Below are 18965 nucleotides of genomic sequence, written 5' to 3' on the forward strand. Positions count from 1 at the left end.
TCATATGCCTCAAACATGATCTCAGTGACCCAGAGCAGGGAGAGAAAGCCCTTCTGTGCATTTGTGGAAAGTACAATAATAAGTGTCTGTCTCACAGTCTGTCTTGTAGAGTTTTGTTCTTACACGCAGACCGAGAGTTACCTCATTACTTGGGACTTCAGAGAAGGCGCTTTAAAGCGCCGTCAGGAAAGATCAGACTGTCTTGCAGCGCGGAGGGTTTTGCTGGGGGATGTAGAACTTCATTTGCAAAACTATGACGAGAGATGCTGCCGTGAGAAATCCTGCACTGGCTGGAGCAGGCTGCAGAGGAAGGAGACCTAAAACTTGTACTTAACTCTGACTCCGGGATCTACTGCGGAGCTCTCTGTGGAGAGAACGTTGTGGATTTGTCCCTCTGGGCTTGCAGGGCACGTCGTGCTCCCGTGGCCGCGTTCTCTGGCTCCACTGGGCTGCCCTGCAGCCTGGGTGGTACTGAGGGCTGGAAATGCCCTAGCTCTTTGATTGGAGTAAAACCCAGCTGTGCTTCGGCAGAGCTTGGTCTAGGTCCCCTTGCGCTTAATGAGACCCCTCCCTTTGATTTTGACTATGATAGGGTTTGGAATGAACCCACAAAGCTGCTGTTATTCTACTCCTGTATTGACATACGCAGCTACTGCAATATTAATTGCTGGAGTGACTATTTTTTGTCCTGATGGTGCCCGAGGTACTAATGGCCACATGGCATATTTATAACAGATACAGTGCCAACTAATCCTCTGATATTGGATTTCAGTTAGTACTAATTGGGCATTTTAAACCCAAAACTTCTTTTCCCCAGACTGGAATGAGAGAACTCAACTTTCCCATTAATTTGTTTAGTAAAAGGCAACTTGTCACCTAAAGAAACTTCTACAGAAAGTGCATTTTAAGTAATTCATCAATAATCTCATTAGAGCGGCAAGAAGATAGAAGAGTTAGGTAATGATTAACATTCAGAGGGTCTAACGGGATGTTTGAGCCCGTAATAAAACAACAGGAGGCTGCAAATTCAGTAGACTCTTAATGTGACCTCCAGTAAATCGTTTCAGTTTTCCTGTACCTCAGTTCCCCGCTTATGAAATGGCATTTGGTTACTTACTCTTTGCCTGTTTGGTTAAGCAGGTGCCAGGCTCCTCCGAGGTGGAGCTGCCCCATGTTCTGGCTGTACCCAGCCGTGACCCCCGTGTGTTACTGCATTACAAATGCTAATAACGCAAGGCAGATGCCCAGGAGTCTGGAGTAAACCCAGCCCGTGCGGGGCTCCAGGCTCGTCCAGAGAGAAACGCTTTGCATTGGCTAGGTTAGATGTGGAACGTGCCTAGAGATAAACAGCTTTCCTGTTTATTTTGCCAGGAATCCAGTTAAATGGCAACAGATTCCCCCAGTTCGGGGTTGCGGAGTTCCTTGCCCCGCTTCCTGGCCGTGCTGGCGGGGACACGCTGCCTCAGCCGAGCGCCGGGGCACGGGAGGGCGAGCTCTGGAGGAGCTGCCCCACTGCCGCTGTGCCTTTGGTGCTCTGGGCACCGACAGCGATTCTGGGGCCTCTACACCTGTATGCCATGGTTCAAATGACGTAGCTTCAGTTTGTTCCTTTTTCTTCTCCTGGTGTCCCTTCAAAGCCCCGTTTCCTACTGAGGAAATGCCAAACACTGAGACTCTTACTTGCTGTACACATCATGGGAAGTTCAAGTAAAACCTTAAACAGGCACAGCAGGAAAAAAACAAAATGGAAAATTACTTTTAAGTGGTCACTCCTCAGACAGGAAAAGACTGTGAGTGCAGAATTCCAACATCTTTTAAAATTTGTCCTGTGACTGCTGTGTTCTTTGGCTATAAAAGGGGTCGTATGTCACTCACCCTAATTAGCAGCTATTAGCCCTGACAGCATAATGTGCTGTTGTTTTTCTCTCTGTCAGTACAGAAAATGTTATCAAATAGAGGTCACTGCTTCTGAGTTCTGGTTTCAGCGGCAGAGGTGTCTGGACACAGCTTAGCTCCCAGCTGGAGACAGCGATAAATAAGGTGCCGAACAGCTCATCAAATGACTCACTCCAAAAATAGACTCCCAGCAGCATCTCTGATGATCCTGTCTCTCTGGGCAACACTCACAGCCCTACAAATAGGGAATTGTAGTCAGAAAGCTGGAAGATCCGATGGTGTAGGGGCATCGGAAGGTGCTACAGCAATAACAACTCTGTGGGGACAGCGAAGCAGCTTTTCAGAGGATGCTCTTTTCCAGCAGCCTTTTTCTGTGCCAGCTTCCCAGCCGGTGTAAGGCACACAGCTGGGGAGGGGCCGACGGGCCATGGATTATTGCTCTGTGTAGCTGTTGTCTCCGCTGGCTTCTCCAGGTGCAGAGGGGATCAGAGTGCAATTGAAAACTGATAAACCTGTATCCCAGCGCCTTCCTCCTCACCCGTAGAAGACCTGTGTGTGGGCAGCGCGTCAGCCCAGCACCCCTCCTCTTCTCCAGGGCTGGCTCGGGGCAGGCAGTGAGCCCCTGCAAGCAGCACGTCCCGGGGGCACGCTCCTGTGCCCCTGGGGGACTTGGTTGAGGACACAGGGCCAACACGAGACCGTGGGGACAGCTGGCTCCCGGGTCCGATGGTCAGAGGAGGACTGTCGCTACGTTTAAGCGGCCAAGGGATGCTTCCTTAGTGCTGCAAAACCGTGTGGTTTTCACACACCTATTGCAGCCTGCGAGAGCTGCAATATCTCGTGGAGGATGGCAAGAGAAACAATGCTGCTTCAAGTGATTTAGTATTTCTGCCTCATGCTGGCACTAACAGCTCTTTGAGAGCTTCTTTATCTCTCTAACCTTTTGCCCAGCACAGTAGAGTCAAAAGAAGATTTCACTCCAGCCTGTAAGCTTCCGCTTTTAGGACAATAAGGATGGAATAATAACATTATGTACTGTACAATAGAATATGATTTTGAAAGCCTTTTGCATGAAAGAGATAGAATAAAGCATGGAATTAGCATGTAGTTTTCCAGGTGCAAGAGATCCTTTTCTATACCGTGAGTAAATCGCTGTGGAATGTTTTGATTTGCACAAAGGAGGAAAAAAAAAAAAAGTCTAAAATTCAGCTAGAATGTTTCAGTTGCATTGCAAGGCTGTGCGTGTTGCGTTTGACAGCCCAGAGGAGCTCATGTCCCTCCGTTTAATAGGTACAAGTCCAATGTAATCATGCTAATGCTGCTTTGAACCTCCAGTGAAATAATGATCATGTCACTTCCAATGATACAATGAAAACAAAAGCAAATATTACTCATTCCTTTTCTGTTTTTGCACATGACGAATGAACAGGGAATTAACAGCTCTGGTAGGGGGGCTGGGGAGAGTTAGGCCTTTTGTTTAGGGTTTAATTCGCGGTTCCTCTGCCACATCAGCTGTTCCCTCCGCCTTGCTGGAGCTGCCCCAGCACAACCCGCAGCTCTCCGAGCGCAGTGCTGCTCGCGTGGGCTGTCTCCCTGCCCGGCCGGCTTCTATCCTGTCACGTATCCATACCTCCCGGGGGGCGAAGATGATGCTGCCTCATTCAGCAGAGGCACACAAACTTTCACCTGTGGTGTATTAAATTCCCGTGTATGGGGAAGGTGGGAGGAGGGCTCTGGAGGCAGGGATACCGTCTGAGGGACTCAGCGCAGAGCTGCAACGCAGAACCAGCGATGGGGCAAGCGCTCCTCCTGTCTGAAAGCTGACTTGGGCTGGTTTTATGGCCTCGGGAAAGACAGGTCCACTTTCTATCTGATTTTTCCATGTCCGTAAGGGAGATCAAAGTATTTTCAGAGCTGTCCTGGACAAGCGTTGTGAGGATTAATTAGTTAATGCTGGCATGATATATTGAAAATATAGGAGAAGTTTTCTGAAGGTGTCTTGCAGACACAGACTCAGTAATCCATGTCCGTAAGGACAGTCTGGTAAGTTATGTCAGCTTTTTAAATATACAAATCCTAGAAGGAAGGGGATGCGCTGATGAATGCCTGAGAAACCTGACACGTGAGGAGGCTCGTGGTGCCTCCTGAAAGAGCGTGCTGTAAACAGAGCCATGATGGCTTTGAAGCCAAAGAATCTATAAACAGGCCGTCAAATGACAGACTTGAACAGCAAATCAGCTGTGTCCGGGGAAGTACAGAGCCTATTTCATGCTAGGATTCTTTTACATTAAATATACTTATTTTCTGCCTTGTTTTGAGCTGGGTAGCTCCCCAGCTGGGCGTTCAACTTCTGCAATATCTGGCTTAGTTTTACACTACTGTTTTCTTTTTCCCTGGCATATTTTATTTGCTAATGTTTTTGCGGATGCTCTCATCCTCCCTAGATGTTCTGCTGAAATTACATCCATCAGCCAAGCTGTGAGGGATGCGTGCTGTAGATGCATATCAGTGCTAGCAGCAGAAGCTTATCGTCAGTACTCGGATTCGTTTTGATTTTTTGTAAAGCTGTGGTCAGCAGTTACTTAGTAGGGATTTTCCAGGTAATGTTGCCTTTTGATTTTGTGCTGGTTTATAAATTCCTATTTGTTACTGAGTTTTATGTAATAAAAGGACTGAGACACGTATCTGAAATCCTGAAGAAAGGTCTGATGCTGTTAGGCCCTTTTTCAAACTAACTGAAGTGAGCGTGCAGTGAGATGGGAAGACAGGACGCTTGAAACCGAGAGGGAATTCTGTGCAGTGCAAGAAGTTACCTCCATGGAACTCGCTGTTTCCAGATGCTGTGGGGAATTTGCTAGAGATTCACGAAAGGACCAGTCAGCTGTCTGTGTATTAACACCGAGACCATGTAGTTACATCTCCTGGGATGAGAAAGGATCACTGAGGAGATGGAAGTTCTGTGGCTTCTCTAACAGTGAGAATTAGAGAGAGGCGGGTTGTTCCCTAATGACTTGCTCGGGGGCATCTGTCCTTCTGGGTATGCTGTCCCAGCCCTCACCAGAGCCAAATTAAGGGATTAGATGGCCTCAGGGTCAGTTGTAGCCTGCTGGTTCCTGTACTTGTACAAGAAAGGTGACCGAGCTGAAGGTCTTGGAGCAACTGGTAGCGTAAATGTTCCTTACAACAACAGCAGGCGCTGCCCAAAGAAACGGGAACGTTTATGTAGACTCGGGAATAAACTGAGTAGGTTATTTAATACACCGAGGGTTGAGAATTCTTAATATATGCACACACTGGTTCCATTTATTCTTCCTGGCTTGGATCAGCTTCTCAGCCTGTAGGCAGTTAAAACAGATGGTCGGAATTTGGGTAACATTCAGACCTTGAGTTGAAGCTAAAAATGGAATTTCATTGGCAAAGAAAGTAGGTCAGAAAGCTAAAGCCCCCAGTCCTAAAATGATGAAAGGCTCCTAATCAAGTGTTCTCTATTACCATTCATTAGAAGGAGCAGGGGAAGAAACGCTATTAGAGACCTTTGAGAAAGGGATTACAATGGGAGTGTGAACACCTTCCTGCGGGGAGACCTGCGCGTTTGCAGACCTGTGTTGGTGTGAGATGGGGTGACCCGGAGCATCGCCTCCCGGTCCCGCGGGCTGGACCGGAGCCACCGCAGGCTGGGAATGGCTTTCTTCATGGGGACATAAGCAACTTTATCTTCTGCTTCAGTCGGAGGAGTGCTGAGAGAGAGCCTCTTTGCATATCCTCTATTAATACCTTTCACGCTAATAATCCCTTCCACACTAATGCTGTCATCCACCTGACTCAGGTTCTGTCATTTCATCGCCTCTGCAAATTGTGACTTGCACCATACCCGAGACTCTCAGTCAGTCATTTCTTTGCTCTTCATTTTTAGATGTGTGCCAACTGCTAGAAATCTTCCTTTGTTGTGGCCGACAGGGATTATTCAAAGCAAATGGGGAACCTCTACCAGTTAACCCAGTAGTCCCAGTTCAGCACATTGTTTCAGCCCTTGCTCAGTATTAAGCACATACTTAATTGCCGTTCACTGAAAAGATGGTAACATGCTTGTTCAAATATTTTTTGAAACGGTACTAAGATGGATGTTTGTTCTTTGCGTTTGGCCAGCCCAAGCTAATTCACCGTCATTACTCCTCTCCTTTCCCCCTCAAACTACTGCTAGAAATTACATTTCTCTGGATGGAGAATTGCCTGCGTTTCAGCTCTGCCAGCAAACGCATTTTTAGAGATAATGTCAGAGGCCGCCTGTTTGCTCTCCCTTAATGGCAGATGTGGACCGACTGCCTTCGTCCTTGGCTCTCGCTGTCGCAGCGGCAGGCAGCAGAGGTAGGGATGGAAATCCAGAGCATCCTGTTGGTCTGTATAGCTCAGAAATGACGTGCAGGGTAATTGTCTTCTGCTTAACAGAAACAGCAGTTTACTCTGTCGTACACATCTCACTAAAGAAAAATGGATGTTTTCTTTTTTTATGATATCTCAATAAAGCATTAACTAGTTTTCACAAGAAAAAAAGGAAAATTTAAACCGTTTATTCTCAGAATAAACAGTTATTCTGAGAAAAAGAGGAATTGACTTCAATGTAGAATCAAAGAAAACCTGAGTTTCGCTTTGCAGAAAATATCTCCAGTCTTAACCTGCTCACCTTACTGTCTTTTATTTCTAATGTTTATTCATTCAGCTTTTCAGAGGAAGCTCTGTTCATTTTAGTTCTTGCAAAGCTGATATATCTAGCAAAAAGTGATCTCAGGTTTCTTTTGCTTCGTGCATCACCAAGCAGCCATGCTGTCATCTAAGTTTTTGATCCTCAAATCTCAGTTTCGGTAGTGATAGATGTAGCAGAAAAAGCTTTCTTAGACTTTTTTTTTTTTTCTTTTTTTGGTTAGCCTGCTGAATTTCAGAGCATTTTTGGTTAGACAGATCTTTCTCCAATTGGCAGTTACTTTTGATTTGAAATTTATTGAGAAGACTTAGCAGGAAACACCAAAGATGATGTCTGGGCCGTTATTTTTCTGAGCAGAAGATGTCTGGAAAGAGGAAGCGTTTCAGTGGACCCAGGAGCAGTGGGGGGTGGTGACAATTTCATGCCATTCTAAGTTCTCCGCACTAGAGAATTTCAAGTGAAGAGAAATCGAAGAGGCAGCAGCCCTCCGGCCATGCTGACGGCACAGTCTCTCTGTGTTGCAGGGCAAGTTGCAGAATAATGAAGGGTCCAACAAGAAAAGAGTCAGAATCCATTTCCTACACTTGTGTTTGGAAAATTGCAAAGGTCCTCGGTTCCCTGAACCAGGAAAGTTCGTGGGTTTTTTTTTTTCTTTTTTTTTCTTTTTTTTTTTTTTTTTATTCTAAGCTGCAGATTCCTAGACCCATGGTAACGGTGGTGTTGGGGCCTGTGCGGGTCTCTGGAGCAGTCTTGAAGTGGGTCTGTTGTCAGTAGAATTGAAAAATGCACAATCTGTTCACAACAAGTTACGGTTTAGCCCTTTAACTCACGATTATCAGTTGAGGAAAAGCTCTGGTTTACTGTAACAGCGGGGATTTACTGTCATGCACGACCAAAAAAAAAAAATCTATTTGATTCTTTCTTTTCTAACAGCAAACCCACCCCTTGCTGTGTACCTCCATATCGTGGTGTTTTTTTCCCCGTGAAGGTGAAAGTATGATGTTATTTTCAAGGACTGCTGCTTCCTTGGTAATTGAAGCTTTTCACCCTGAACCTGACAGCAAGTTCTGCCTCGGTCAATATTTAATTTAATTGAAATTCTAATGTGGGCACTAAGACTCAAATCCATTTATAAGAATTAGCCCTTGCGGTGGTGCGGGGCAGTCACCACCCGCGGGTTCTCTTTGGCCCTGAAGCCGTAGAGCTGTGGCACATGGACGGGTTGTAATGAGGCGCCTCGCTCGCCTCTTTCTGTTCATTTTTTTATTTTATTTCAATTAACCTCAGCCGCACTGCTGCTCCCTGCACGCGGGAAGGGGAAGTCTGCGGTGTCAGTGCCGGTGCTCAGAGGTGTCTCGCCTAACAGCTTGTGATTATAACATGCTTAAAGAAGTTACTGTACACAGTTACTAATTAGTTTATGATTTAGCATTGTTACCATTTTACTAGTATGTCAGTCATAATAATTTGTCTGCAAATGAACGGAGGTGTATTTTATCCAGTATAGAGCGCACGCCAACTGAAATAAGGCCAATTAAAGTGGAACTGCAGTTTTGCAGCCACTCATTACTGAGGGAGCACTTCGTCTTGGGTCTTCTTGTTGTGGCCCAAAGCAATCATTTTAACCTTCCTCTTTTCCTCAGCCATCAAGCATCAACAACGCTCAGAAAATATTAAGAAAAAGTCATGAGTATTATTGTCCATCTGACCATCATCTGATACAGCATCTGGCATGTTAGCAACTGAGTGCGTCTCTTCTCAGCCACACACACCTTTAAAAAGTGTTTGTTTTAATGGAAAATAAAATGTCCCAGATTAAGGCATTATTTATTTCTGGCTGCGTACACTAAAGGCCTTTAAAATTACTTCATTCATTATTAATTCAAGAAGCAGCCTCATATTACTCAGAGTGAAAACCTTATACAATTACCTGATAGTAGAATCCTTTCTTTTTTTTTTTTTTTAAGCACCTTAAAGCTCTCTGTAAAAGAAATTTTTTTTTGAAAAACATACAGGCTGGAGAGGGCACTCAGTGCATGGAGCAATTAGACTTTTCACCTAATAGCAGGGCTGGAGGCTCCCTGCCCTGCCTCAAATTCTTAACTGAGGTGTCAGCTTAAAGGAAATGCTGGGTTTTTGCTTTCATTTTATCCTCATCTTTTTCTTTTCTGTCTTTTTAAGCAGCTTGAGTGTCCATGCTGAGCCATGTCACATTCAAAATGATACACATACTGTGCATTTTAATGAGCTGCTAACACTGATTATACAAAAAGCAATCTCAGAAATATTTACTGAGTCAAAAAAAAAAAAAGCCTATGGGGAATTAATTAGCTTTTTAAGAATTGGCTTTTTGAAAGCCTCAGATTCTGGAAAAGTTGAACTTGGAAGTGGAAGCAGTTTCAAAGGAGTTGAAGTGAGCAGAAGAAAAAGGGATTAGGTTGTAACGGAGCGTTACACATCCCAGGCCCCTCTGGGCTGGGCAGGGGATGCCCTGGAAGGTGTGTGTGTGCTTGGTTCACGCTCCCGGCTCTCGGAGGGGGATGCCGTGCCATGCCTGGGTTGTCTGAGGCTTCTGTAGCCCTTCTGCGGGGATGGCAGAGAGGGACAAAATCATTGAGCCCTGGCCACTTCCCTCCACCCTGCTCATGGCAACAGATTTGGATGAAAGTCTGCTCTGGGTATTTGGCCAGTCACGGAGTTGTGGGGTGGCCGGGGCTGGAAGGTCCTTTGGAGACCATCTGGTCTTTGCCCAGCTGAGAGGGGGCCACCCAGAGCAGGTTGCTCAGGGCTGTGGCAATCAGGTTTTTGATGTCTCCAAGGCTGGAGACTCCATGATATCTGCGGGCGAGCTGTTCCAGTGCTCAGTCACCCTTGCCGTGAAAAAAATGGTGAATACTCTTGATCTGGAGGCGGTTCTCCTCGTGCAGCGTTGTTCTTGCTACTGCATTTGAAGCTTTGCCTCCGTGCGGAAGCAGCTGCGCCTCGGTACTGGGTGCAGTAACGCAGATGCACAACTAACCTCTTCCTCACAGCTCCTATCGAGTGGCTTTTCGGCTGGTTTATTGAAAGAGTAAAGCTGTTTTAATTTGATCATCTCCTTAGAAGCTTGGTTCCTTTGATTATATTTAAGCACCTAAGCTCCTCTTTAAATAATAGTTTGAAATATTTTATATTTAAGAATAGCTATAATTCTGTAAATTTGCGTAGAACTACCTTTTGTGATCAAAAGTTCTATTTCAACAGTCGCAATTATGATCACATAGCGAAGTGCATAAAGTATGTCAGGTTTATTGGCATGAGAGACGTGGCACAAGTGAAAGGCATATCTCATGTCTTAAAAAATAACGTGAGCTGTACACTTCTCTCTCTATCCTATTATCTCTATCCATAAAATACGAACCCTGGTAAACACAATTTCAAAAACGTGTGTTTTTTTAAATAGTGATGTCAGAAACCGACTTAATTCAAGGCAATGGAAAGTTGCATACAAATTCCAGTTAGTTTTAGCGCTGATTAATGCTTCTTTTTTATGCAGACGTAAAATGCTGTCCAAGGGCTGGGTATTGCCTAACCATACAATTCTGTCCCTTACGAGGAAAAGTGATCTGATAATGTGGCATTTGTCATCAAATAGTGACATACAAAAGGAATTAAGAATTTACTTGGCTCAGGCACACATTGTAAATGAAAGACGTGTTTCAGTGATAGGAAGAATTACGTGAGCATCAAAGCGATCACGTTGCAGAGAGTACTTATAAGGTCTGCAGAAATGATTTCGGTGCAGGCTGCTGGAGTCCTGAAAAGGCAAGGGACAAATCCATGTAATAATGGGTTGGGAGGCAATCCGGAAATTCAAACGTGGAGCTGCTCCTTGCAGGATAACTTGGTGCGTACAGGATATTACCGAGATCAGAAAGATTTGAAAGGAGTTTTCTATATTGCTCTTCAGTAAAATCACAACCAGTCCTGCAGGTGTCCTGAGGCGGTGGGGGGGGGTGGGAAGGCACCACAGGTTTCTGCTCGCTCTCGTAGAGCGCGTGAGCTCTGGTGCTGCGACCCGGGAGGGGTGTGTTTGTGGCACAGACTGGCTCAGCCTTTGCTGCTAAGCCAAGCAGAATCGGGGTGAATTGAAGTCTTGTGGAGACGTATCGCAATGCTTTCACGTGTGGGAAGCACGTAGTGATGAGTGTGTCCCCTCGGCCTGGGGGACCTCACCTGGCTCGTGGTGGCTGCGTTCTCTCCACAGCCTCACCCGACTTGTGAGCAAAATCAGACTTGCCGTAGGGTTAGATTCACAAAGTTAATTGGGCTCACGAGAGGGATGGCTGAAGCACTGGTGCAGGCCTAATGCTATTTCATCTTTACACACCTAAATAATTCTGTAAATCTGGCCATAGACCCTATATACAACTCTGAAATGCACTCTGATTTTAGATCACCTTGGGCAACCTCTAGCCGGTAGGAAGAGGTTCTGGCTGCAGGAGGCTCGGTCTGGGCGTCAGAGGCCACGGCAAACGGGGAGGGAGCTCCGGAGCCCGCGCCTGGCGCTGCTCACCAGGGCCGGGCCGGTCCCTCTGCAATGCAGAAGACTCCGGTTTGGCGTGGGCGTGCTTTGTTCTGCCTTGGTGTAGATACTTAATGATTTCTTCTCCACCCCCTCTCCTTTTTAATGGTCTTGTTTAAATAAATATTAATGCCTCGTCTTTGAGCAGGTGCAAACCTGTACTCCAGAAAGACTGTATTATGGTTGCAGAAGCATTACCGTATCCCTATCAATCATACTCTCATTTGCTCCTGGGATGTGAAGAGCACCTGTGGCTAGTTAGCTATAGACTTTATTACAAGCTAGATGACTTCAGCGTTCCTTGCTCATAACTATGTTCCTTCTGCTTTCTTTTCTATGAATAAATTTTGATTTTTTGGAAGCCTTGAAATATCTCTCCCCGCCCCCCCCCCCCCCCCCCATTTCTTGACTCTGTATGGCAGAAAATAAAAATAAATAATAAAACCCCAAGAAATACAGGTGCCCCTCTGCGAACCTAGTTAGTGCAGGACAGCAAAAGGTTGTCAGAGAAGACAATGGAAACAAATAGCTTTTTCTTATGCTAGCTACTCTCTTATCTTCTCTTATCTCTTTATCTTCTGTTAATAGTACCTTGTTAAAAAAACGTGGTGAGCTTTAAACACCACACTGCAATAGAAAATTTATTCTCCTAGGTATATGACAGACAAATCACAGAATCTTTATTTCCTTTCTTATATTGTTTTTTCAAATGGAAGACCAATGCTGTGAACCTGCTTTGAACGATCCCTTGATTTTATTCTGCTCCCTTTGGGAAGAGCCACCATGAAGGCACCACCGCGTCTCTCGGACTGTCCGGGAGGGTTTACTCGTGGGGAGGCGCAGGTCCTGCGCGCAGGGACTGTCTTATGGGTTCATGCGTTACAGACGGACAGACTCTTGTAGCACTGCGTGTCACATACGCATGTGTGTGTCCTGTGCAGCTTCCAAAGCAGCTTAGGGATCAGCCTAAACTTGCAGCAGAAACCAGTTTCACTCTTTGGCCACCAAAAGTGGTGGAGGTGGGTGGCAGCATGGAGCTGGCCTGGCAGGGCGCTGATGGAAATGATCCCGGCATACGCTTTGCTCGTTCTCACCCTGGTTACAGCATTGCACAGACACAGGTACCCACAATCTGCTTTCCAGTGCAGAACTGGGATGTGAAGAGACGCAGTGTCCCTTCTGATGACGGTTGGTAGCCATGAACTTCAGTCTGAGTGGGCACTGGGAGTCATAAACTGGCTGTCTGACACCTTTCCTCTTCACTTGGGCTACCAGGAGCTCAGGATCTAGGATCCATCTCTATCTGTATTTTAGAATATCTTGCCCATTTGTTCCTCTAAGCATGTGTTAATATTAATAACGCATAGATAATTTTTCTGAGTAAGAAATCAAATTCACCTACATGCTGCCAGATCTACGCCTCCAGGGAAGTGTTCTGAGTCTAGAGCTGGTTGAATAATTCTATTCTATTTCAGACTCCTCTTTCTTCAAAGACAGACTAAAGGAGCCTGCTCACAAATACCAATTTCTCTTGAAATGTTTTGGATTTTTGTTAGGGAAAAAAAATAATCCAAACTGTAAACTTTTAACTGAGAGTAACAAAAGCCAATTGAAAACACAGGTTTGTTTGTGCACAGTTCAATTTCCCTTGTCTGTATTTGATTAAAAATGCTGAAGATTTAACATGATTTTTCTTCTAAATCGAAAGAAAAACAAGAAGAAAAATAGCCCTGTGTGAAACTCTGTTATTTTCTTCACCAGTGGAGTATTTTATCATTCTGAGCAAAAATTAACTGGAGTTGTCGAAGTTTGCCAGTGATTGATAGTGTCACCTTAAATGTTACTAGTCAAAACTCGTTTTCTCCTTTCTCACTCCCCCAGAATTCAGGTAGGCAGTTTGCCAAAGTGTAAAATTCCCTTTTGTGCAATTTGAAAAGTCAGCAGCACAGCCACGTTGTCACTCCGAGCATCCCATCGGAGCAGCAAAGGGGGACGAGTGTCCCACCTGGGGCAGCGCGGTGGGGACGCAGCGCGGTGGGGACGCAGAGCTGCTCACACCAGCAGGACATCAGCTCGCGAGGCTTTGGGACGGGTCACCCCGAGCTCCGAAACCCCCTCCCCAGCCTGGGGCTGCCTCCAGGGAGCCTTGTGGGAATCTGCCGTCCCACCAACTGCAGCGGGACTGGGCAGCGTCTCCCGAAACGCCTGCTCATTGTCCCTTCCTTGGCACGGAAACCTCCCCCCTCCTCCTGGTCCTGTGTCCGGGCAGGCTCCGATATGACACGCGCGTGACTGCACGTATGTGTGCACTTGTGCTTCCCGGGCAGCCTGAATCGTCTTACTGCTTTAGCTTTGATCCTCAGGATCGCGTTCCCATGTATTTGCTGCAAGACTATATAGCGTGTGCCATCTCCTCCTCCTCCGGTAATGCGCCGAAAGTTGCTTTTGAACTTTTGGCCTTATAAATATGTTTCTCCCAGATGAGCAAGCAGACAGCTTGTGATGAAAATTAACTTGCTAATAAAAATAATTAGTACACAAAGGGACAATCACCAAAATCAAACCCTGCTTTGTTTCCCTAAGTGTGTTTAAGTATTTCATGAATAGAAACAGATTATAAGAATAAATCATTTGTGGTCTGCACCTTGGGATGATGCTGAATGATGGTTCTTGTCTCTGGAGATACCTCAGGTCCTTTTCCTTGTATTTTATGCGTTTGAGCAGCCAGCCCTTTATGCACATTCGTAAGTTTTTCAGGAAAAACAAAAGACTGAGTTGTCTGGTCCATTTTCTGGCATCACTACTACATAGGGAAATTACCATTTTGCAGTTTCTACCAGTAAATCTCTTGTCTAGTCCTAAATCCTTTGTCTAGTCCTTTCCGTCTCTGCTTGCAGAGTTGGTAAATTCACAGCTTCCCTGGCAGCAGACTTTATTTTCTAATTTCCTTTCTGTTTTAGAAGATTTTTCTCCATTGTATGCACAATCTGAGATTCAAACCATCATCTGTTACTTCATTCCCACGTCTGCTGTGAAGAAGCCGCTTTCCTTTCCAGTACAGGTAGTTAAGGCACATTGTGTTTTCCCTTCGGTCTTTATTTTCTCTAAGATATTACAGGGAGATGCCTGGAGAAAAGTGAGCTTTTCTGAATTTGCTACTCGTGATATCTTTTTCTTCCTGTTTCTACATATGCACCTTGGAAAGTTGAGCTTTTCCCTGTAGATATGACACTTTGAATGCTGCGTCTGAGCTGATGCCTTCATAAAAACACTTGACTGTGAATTCATTCTCTGGCAATTACTGATTCACCATCCCTTCTCCAGGTACAAACCACCACAGATAACATTATTTGAATTTATCTATGGGAGCGATACGCAGCAGGCTCATTTCCCAAGGTGATTTTGGAATAAACAAGCAAACAAAACCAAGCCAAAACAAAACATAAAAACCCTAAATCAAACAACCGGGAGCCCAGACCTGCGGCGTGCATTCTTATTCCTGCCTTTCCCCGAGAGTTGTCAGAATTCAAACGTCTCGCAGTATGTTGTGCAAAAGCAGCGCAGCGTGCCCTTTGCATCTGTCAACGTCTTGCGCTGTGCCTGGCGAGGAGGCTGCTGCGCCTCTTCCCCGCGGATTAGTCCGGCAGCTGTAAGAGCCACACAAAGTGACAGAAGTTACAAACGGTTCTTACCAGGTTGGCCAGGGAATCGGGCACGGGAAAACGGTGTGCCGGAGCCTGGTTGCTTTGGATGGGCTTTTTGGTAGATCTTGCATAAATGGGAAACAAACCCGATTTTAAACTCATCCTGATTTAGGAAAATCTGTGGCTGACCTTTAAGCCGACTGGGTTCAGTGCACGGATTTCCTTTGACTTCTGCACATTTTAAGCTACATTTTGCTCCTTTTGTATTCGTGGGGCAGTTAAGCCCCTGCAAATCTAAAACAGCAGCAGGGAGATTTCAGCCCTCTTCTATCCAGTGCTGGATCAAACCGATCTAAAAATATCTCGCATTTGAACACTTCTTAGGGGTACAAACCTTTGCTTTCTTTTGAGGAAGGCAGGCAAGAGGAATGGAAGATATCCTTCCCCCGACTGCTCAGCTACTCCAGTTCAGAATAGCTGTAGCGTAGGAAATGCAGTTTTTTAGTATTGCTTTAACTGCAGTGAAGCAAACTGAAAAGCAATGCAGGTGAAGCTACGTGATTAAAGTAGGGCTGTACAAGTGCGGCTGAGTGGAGATGGGGGTACGATAAGCCTAGAAAGTAGTAAATCTGGGTATAAATCTGAATGAAACAGCGTTTAAGCGTTGCGTTTGTTCGCTGTGCGCTGCTGCAGGCCCTTTCACCGCAGTGAAAATACACTGTAATTCCTTGAATTCGCAGCGCTTTTGTCCTCATCCTAGAGGGGCTTCAGTCGTGCAGCTCCCCTTGGAGGGACCTTCCCCGCTCACTGCTGCCGGCGGGTTTGGTCGCCGGCCACAGTGGCCACCTCTGTCCTCTGCTCTGGCTGCCACAGGTCCCAGGTGGTGCACGCCCTGAGTGCCACTGCTTGGGTTGTGTTGGGAGGGAGTTTTTCTTGCTGTTCTTGGTTTCTGTTTATAAAACGAAATCATTTCACTGTTGAAATGAACAAGCAGTTTTAGATTCGGTGGAACCAGTATTTTCCCAGGAAAATGAGCCTTATTCCCATCATCACATTTAATAATCGTACCTCACACAGGGAGATTGTCCCCTGAAAAGAGTGGTAAAACTGCCCTACCCTTCAATGAGAGTGTGAGAGGCGTCCTGTTAGCTCAGGAAAATGATGTTAGAACTCTAAATGAGCTCATGTACCTCCTCATAGGGATGCGGCTGCTCAGTTCAGAACCTCCAGCCTTGTTCGGATTTGTGTGTTTGAGCTGGTAAGGTTTGGTGATGCTAATTTTATTTATTGGGTGTAACTGTTGTGCTTTGAACAGGAAAACATCCTGGTCCTTGCCTTTTCCCTGTCCTGTCTAAATCGCAGCTGTAATATCAGGACAGCCAAAGTTCCTTGCCTTCCTAATGAAACAGGCCGCTTAAGCACTAAGCCCTGGTAATCCAGTTTATGTTTTCATAACAGTAAATATAATATGAAGATATGCACAGCTTGTGCTTGATGTAAGCAGTGAGATCATTACGGTGTTCCTAAATCCTTTTATTTTAAGATTTATTTAGTCGATAAACTTTACATGTTTGTCCTTCATTTGTCATTTGCAGCACGGCCTTTAGCCAAAGCCAGTCCCCACACCTTCTGCCGCCCCTGTCATCCTCCTTGTGCCTGGAGGTTGTTGGTGCAGGAGACACGGAGGTCTCATCTACAGGGTGTTAATGCCATGGGCTCTGCGGGATGTGACTTTTGGCTCTCTGTGTGACCTTGGACAGCCCAAGCAAGCTCTGTTCTCCTCAGTTACCCTTGGCTAAAAGTGAGGAGCTATTATTTCCTTCCCTCTAATCCCCACTGTTTGCTCTTGCTCTTTATATAAGAGACTTCGCTCTTTGCACTGACGCGGCATCCAGTATGTATTTTCATCATCATTATTTACCCTTTGATTAAGCACTCGTATTATTCTGTAGATGACATTAATAATATCAAAATGCCATTTTATGCAATATTTAAGATCAGAATTTCCTATTGGAAATCAATGAGAACATATTCCTAAAAATCAATGACCTGAATGTCCCTTCTTATATAAGAAATATCTATATTTATCAACGCTGATATAAGATGCCGCGGTTATCTGTCTGTTCGCGGCCTATACAGAATTCTGTGATGCTTTTCTCAGCGGCAGCCAGTTACCTGTCAGGAGTGGATGACTTTTACACTGCACCAATTCGGTTTAGATTTAAAACAGAAGCCTGGAGACGAGAGGCTGGATCTGCCATGAGCAGACCCCTCCTGTGGATTAGTTTGTTGTTAGGCATCAGCCCTTAGACAAGACACTCCATTAACTAGAAAGGGTTGTTCCTTCTCAAGTCCTACATGGCTCAAGGTGACTGAGCAATTCCCTGCAGGAGCGGGTCTGTTCAGAATATAACTCTCTCAGTGAGCCCGAGCTGGGTCAGGGAGAGAGCCCTGATTCTATTCCTGGTCCTGCCGTGACTTACCCCGCTGGAAGCTGCGCCTCTGCACCGCCGACGGTCCCAGGCGCGTTTAGAGACAGAGCCACCACGTCAGGGCAGCAGCGCCATTGAATACAAAGGGCTGTCACTTATCTCTTTGTTGTCATAAAACTGTATACATTGCACATGATACGTAACTTTCGCACTTTGAAATTGCAGAGGGATTAGGGCTGTGTTTGATGAGTTTAAAATTTTGTGTTTATCTTGAAGTTTTTATACATATATATATATCTCTCCCTCTCCTGTATCTAATTTAGCCTGGGGTGTAATCAGTAAAAAATTGCAGGGTAACCTCATCACCTGTAAGCATTCTAGTGGGAAAATATGCAGCACCAGCAGGAATTCAGATTAAAGATGTTAAAAAAAATATCCTTTCATCAGTGCTTTCTTCCTCATTAAGTGCGGAGTTTGCTCATAAGTATTCACCAAATAAAAAGGCAGAAATAGGTAAAAGTTAATACTATACAATTAAGTTCCCTTGAATTTTCCCAGAAGGTTCACCTTAGCTTAATTTAATATCCCCTCAGTTCTCCCAAGCCATCTGTTTGGCTGAGATGCAAAACAAATGTGTACAGTTAGATGTATTTATCATGCAAGCCTTGGAGGTGACAAAAGCTCAGAGGAAACAGGTTTGCTCACTGACCCCACAGGGCAGTTGTTTCTTCAAGAAGTCCTTCAGCGCGCAACAGAAGGCTGTCATTAGCTGTCCTGGAGGACGCTTTGAACAATCCAGCAAGGCAGGTAAAGCCCGTGTTAAGTGATGCGCGTGTCAACGGTCTCGTTGGGGTGGTGAGCTGGGCTGAGCAGCGGTGGGAGTCAGAGGAGGGTCTGACCTGAACACCCAGCTGGATGGGGCCTGGGGGTCCACAGAGTCAGAGAACCATGGAATGGTTTGGGTGGGAAGGGACCTTAAAGACCATGCAGTCCCACCCCCTGCCATGGGCAGGGACACCTCCCACTAGATCCCACTAGATCAGGACACCTCCCACTAGATCCTGTGAAAATCCAGGATCCGGAGTCAGTTAGAGACAACGGATCCGAGCGGGAGAGCCGGGCGGAGCAGCAGCAGAGTGATGAAGGAGGAAAGCTTCCTGACCCCTGCGGTGATAACCTTCTAGCATAACCTTATTAGCACAGCTCTGCCTCCGGGGAGCGGACACGAGCCTTCGGAGCACGCTGCTGCTGCTGTCTGGTGTGTGCCCGCGAGCAGCAAGACAGTAATTCTGGGGCTGGGCCAAAGTTAAACTTTTTGTTTAACCTTTAGAGATTGGGGTAGATATTGGCTATAAAACTGCTGATCTCTGTCCCGAGTCTGATGTAGAGTTTAGTGTTCGCAAAGGTCTGGGCAGCTTTGGCATGGCACGTGCAGTAATAACAGCACCGCTGCAACGAGAAGGCATGGGCTCAGGCAGTGGCAAGGAGACACCGTTGCTCCTGTGTTCCCTCTCCTCCAGCGCTCGGGGGGCTGGGATTCTTGCAGTGCCCCCATCTCAGAGCAGTTGCGTTTGTGCAACCTGAGTTTCCGATGGAGCACAGGCTGATTCCGGGCTCGGAGGAGTGTGGTGTACCCGGCTGTGGGCTCCAGCGAAGGGCAGGTGTGGTGGGATGGTAAATGAGGCTCAAATCTCCATGATATTTCTGTAGGAACAATCAGACGTTTGGTT

General features: G+C 46.0%; 1 protein-coding gene across 6 annotated transcripts in view; it reads right to left on the bottom strand.

The window, feature by feature from the left end:
- KCND3 (potassium voltage-gated channel subfamily D member 3) overlaps positions 1-18965 on the bottom strand; it is a 128375-nt gene that overhangs the window by 36210 nt on the left and 73200 nt on the right. The gene's annotated exons all lie outside the window — the stretch shown is intronic.

Source organism: Chroicocephalus ridibundus, chromosome 20 (genome assembly GCF_963924245.1).
Source record: "Chroicocephalus ridibundus chromosome 20, bChrRid1.1, whole genome shotgun sequence".
In the NCBI taxonomy this organism is placed as follows: domain Eukaryota; kingdom Metazoa; phylum Chordata; class Aves; order Charadriiformes; family Laridae; genus Chroicocephalus; species Chroicocephalus ridibundus.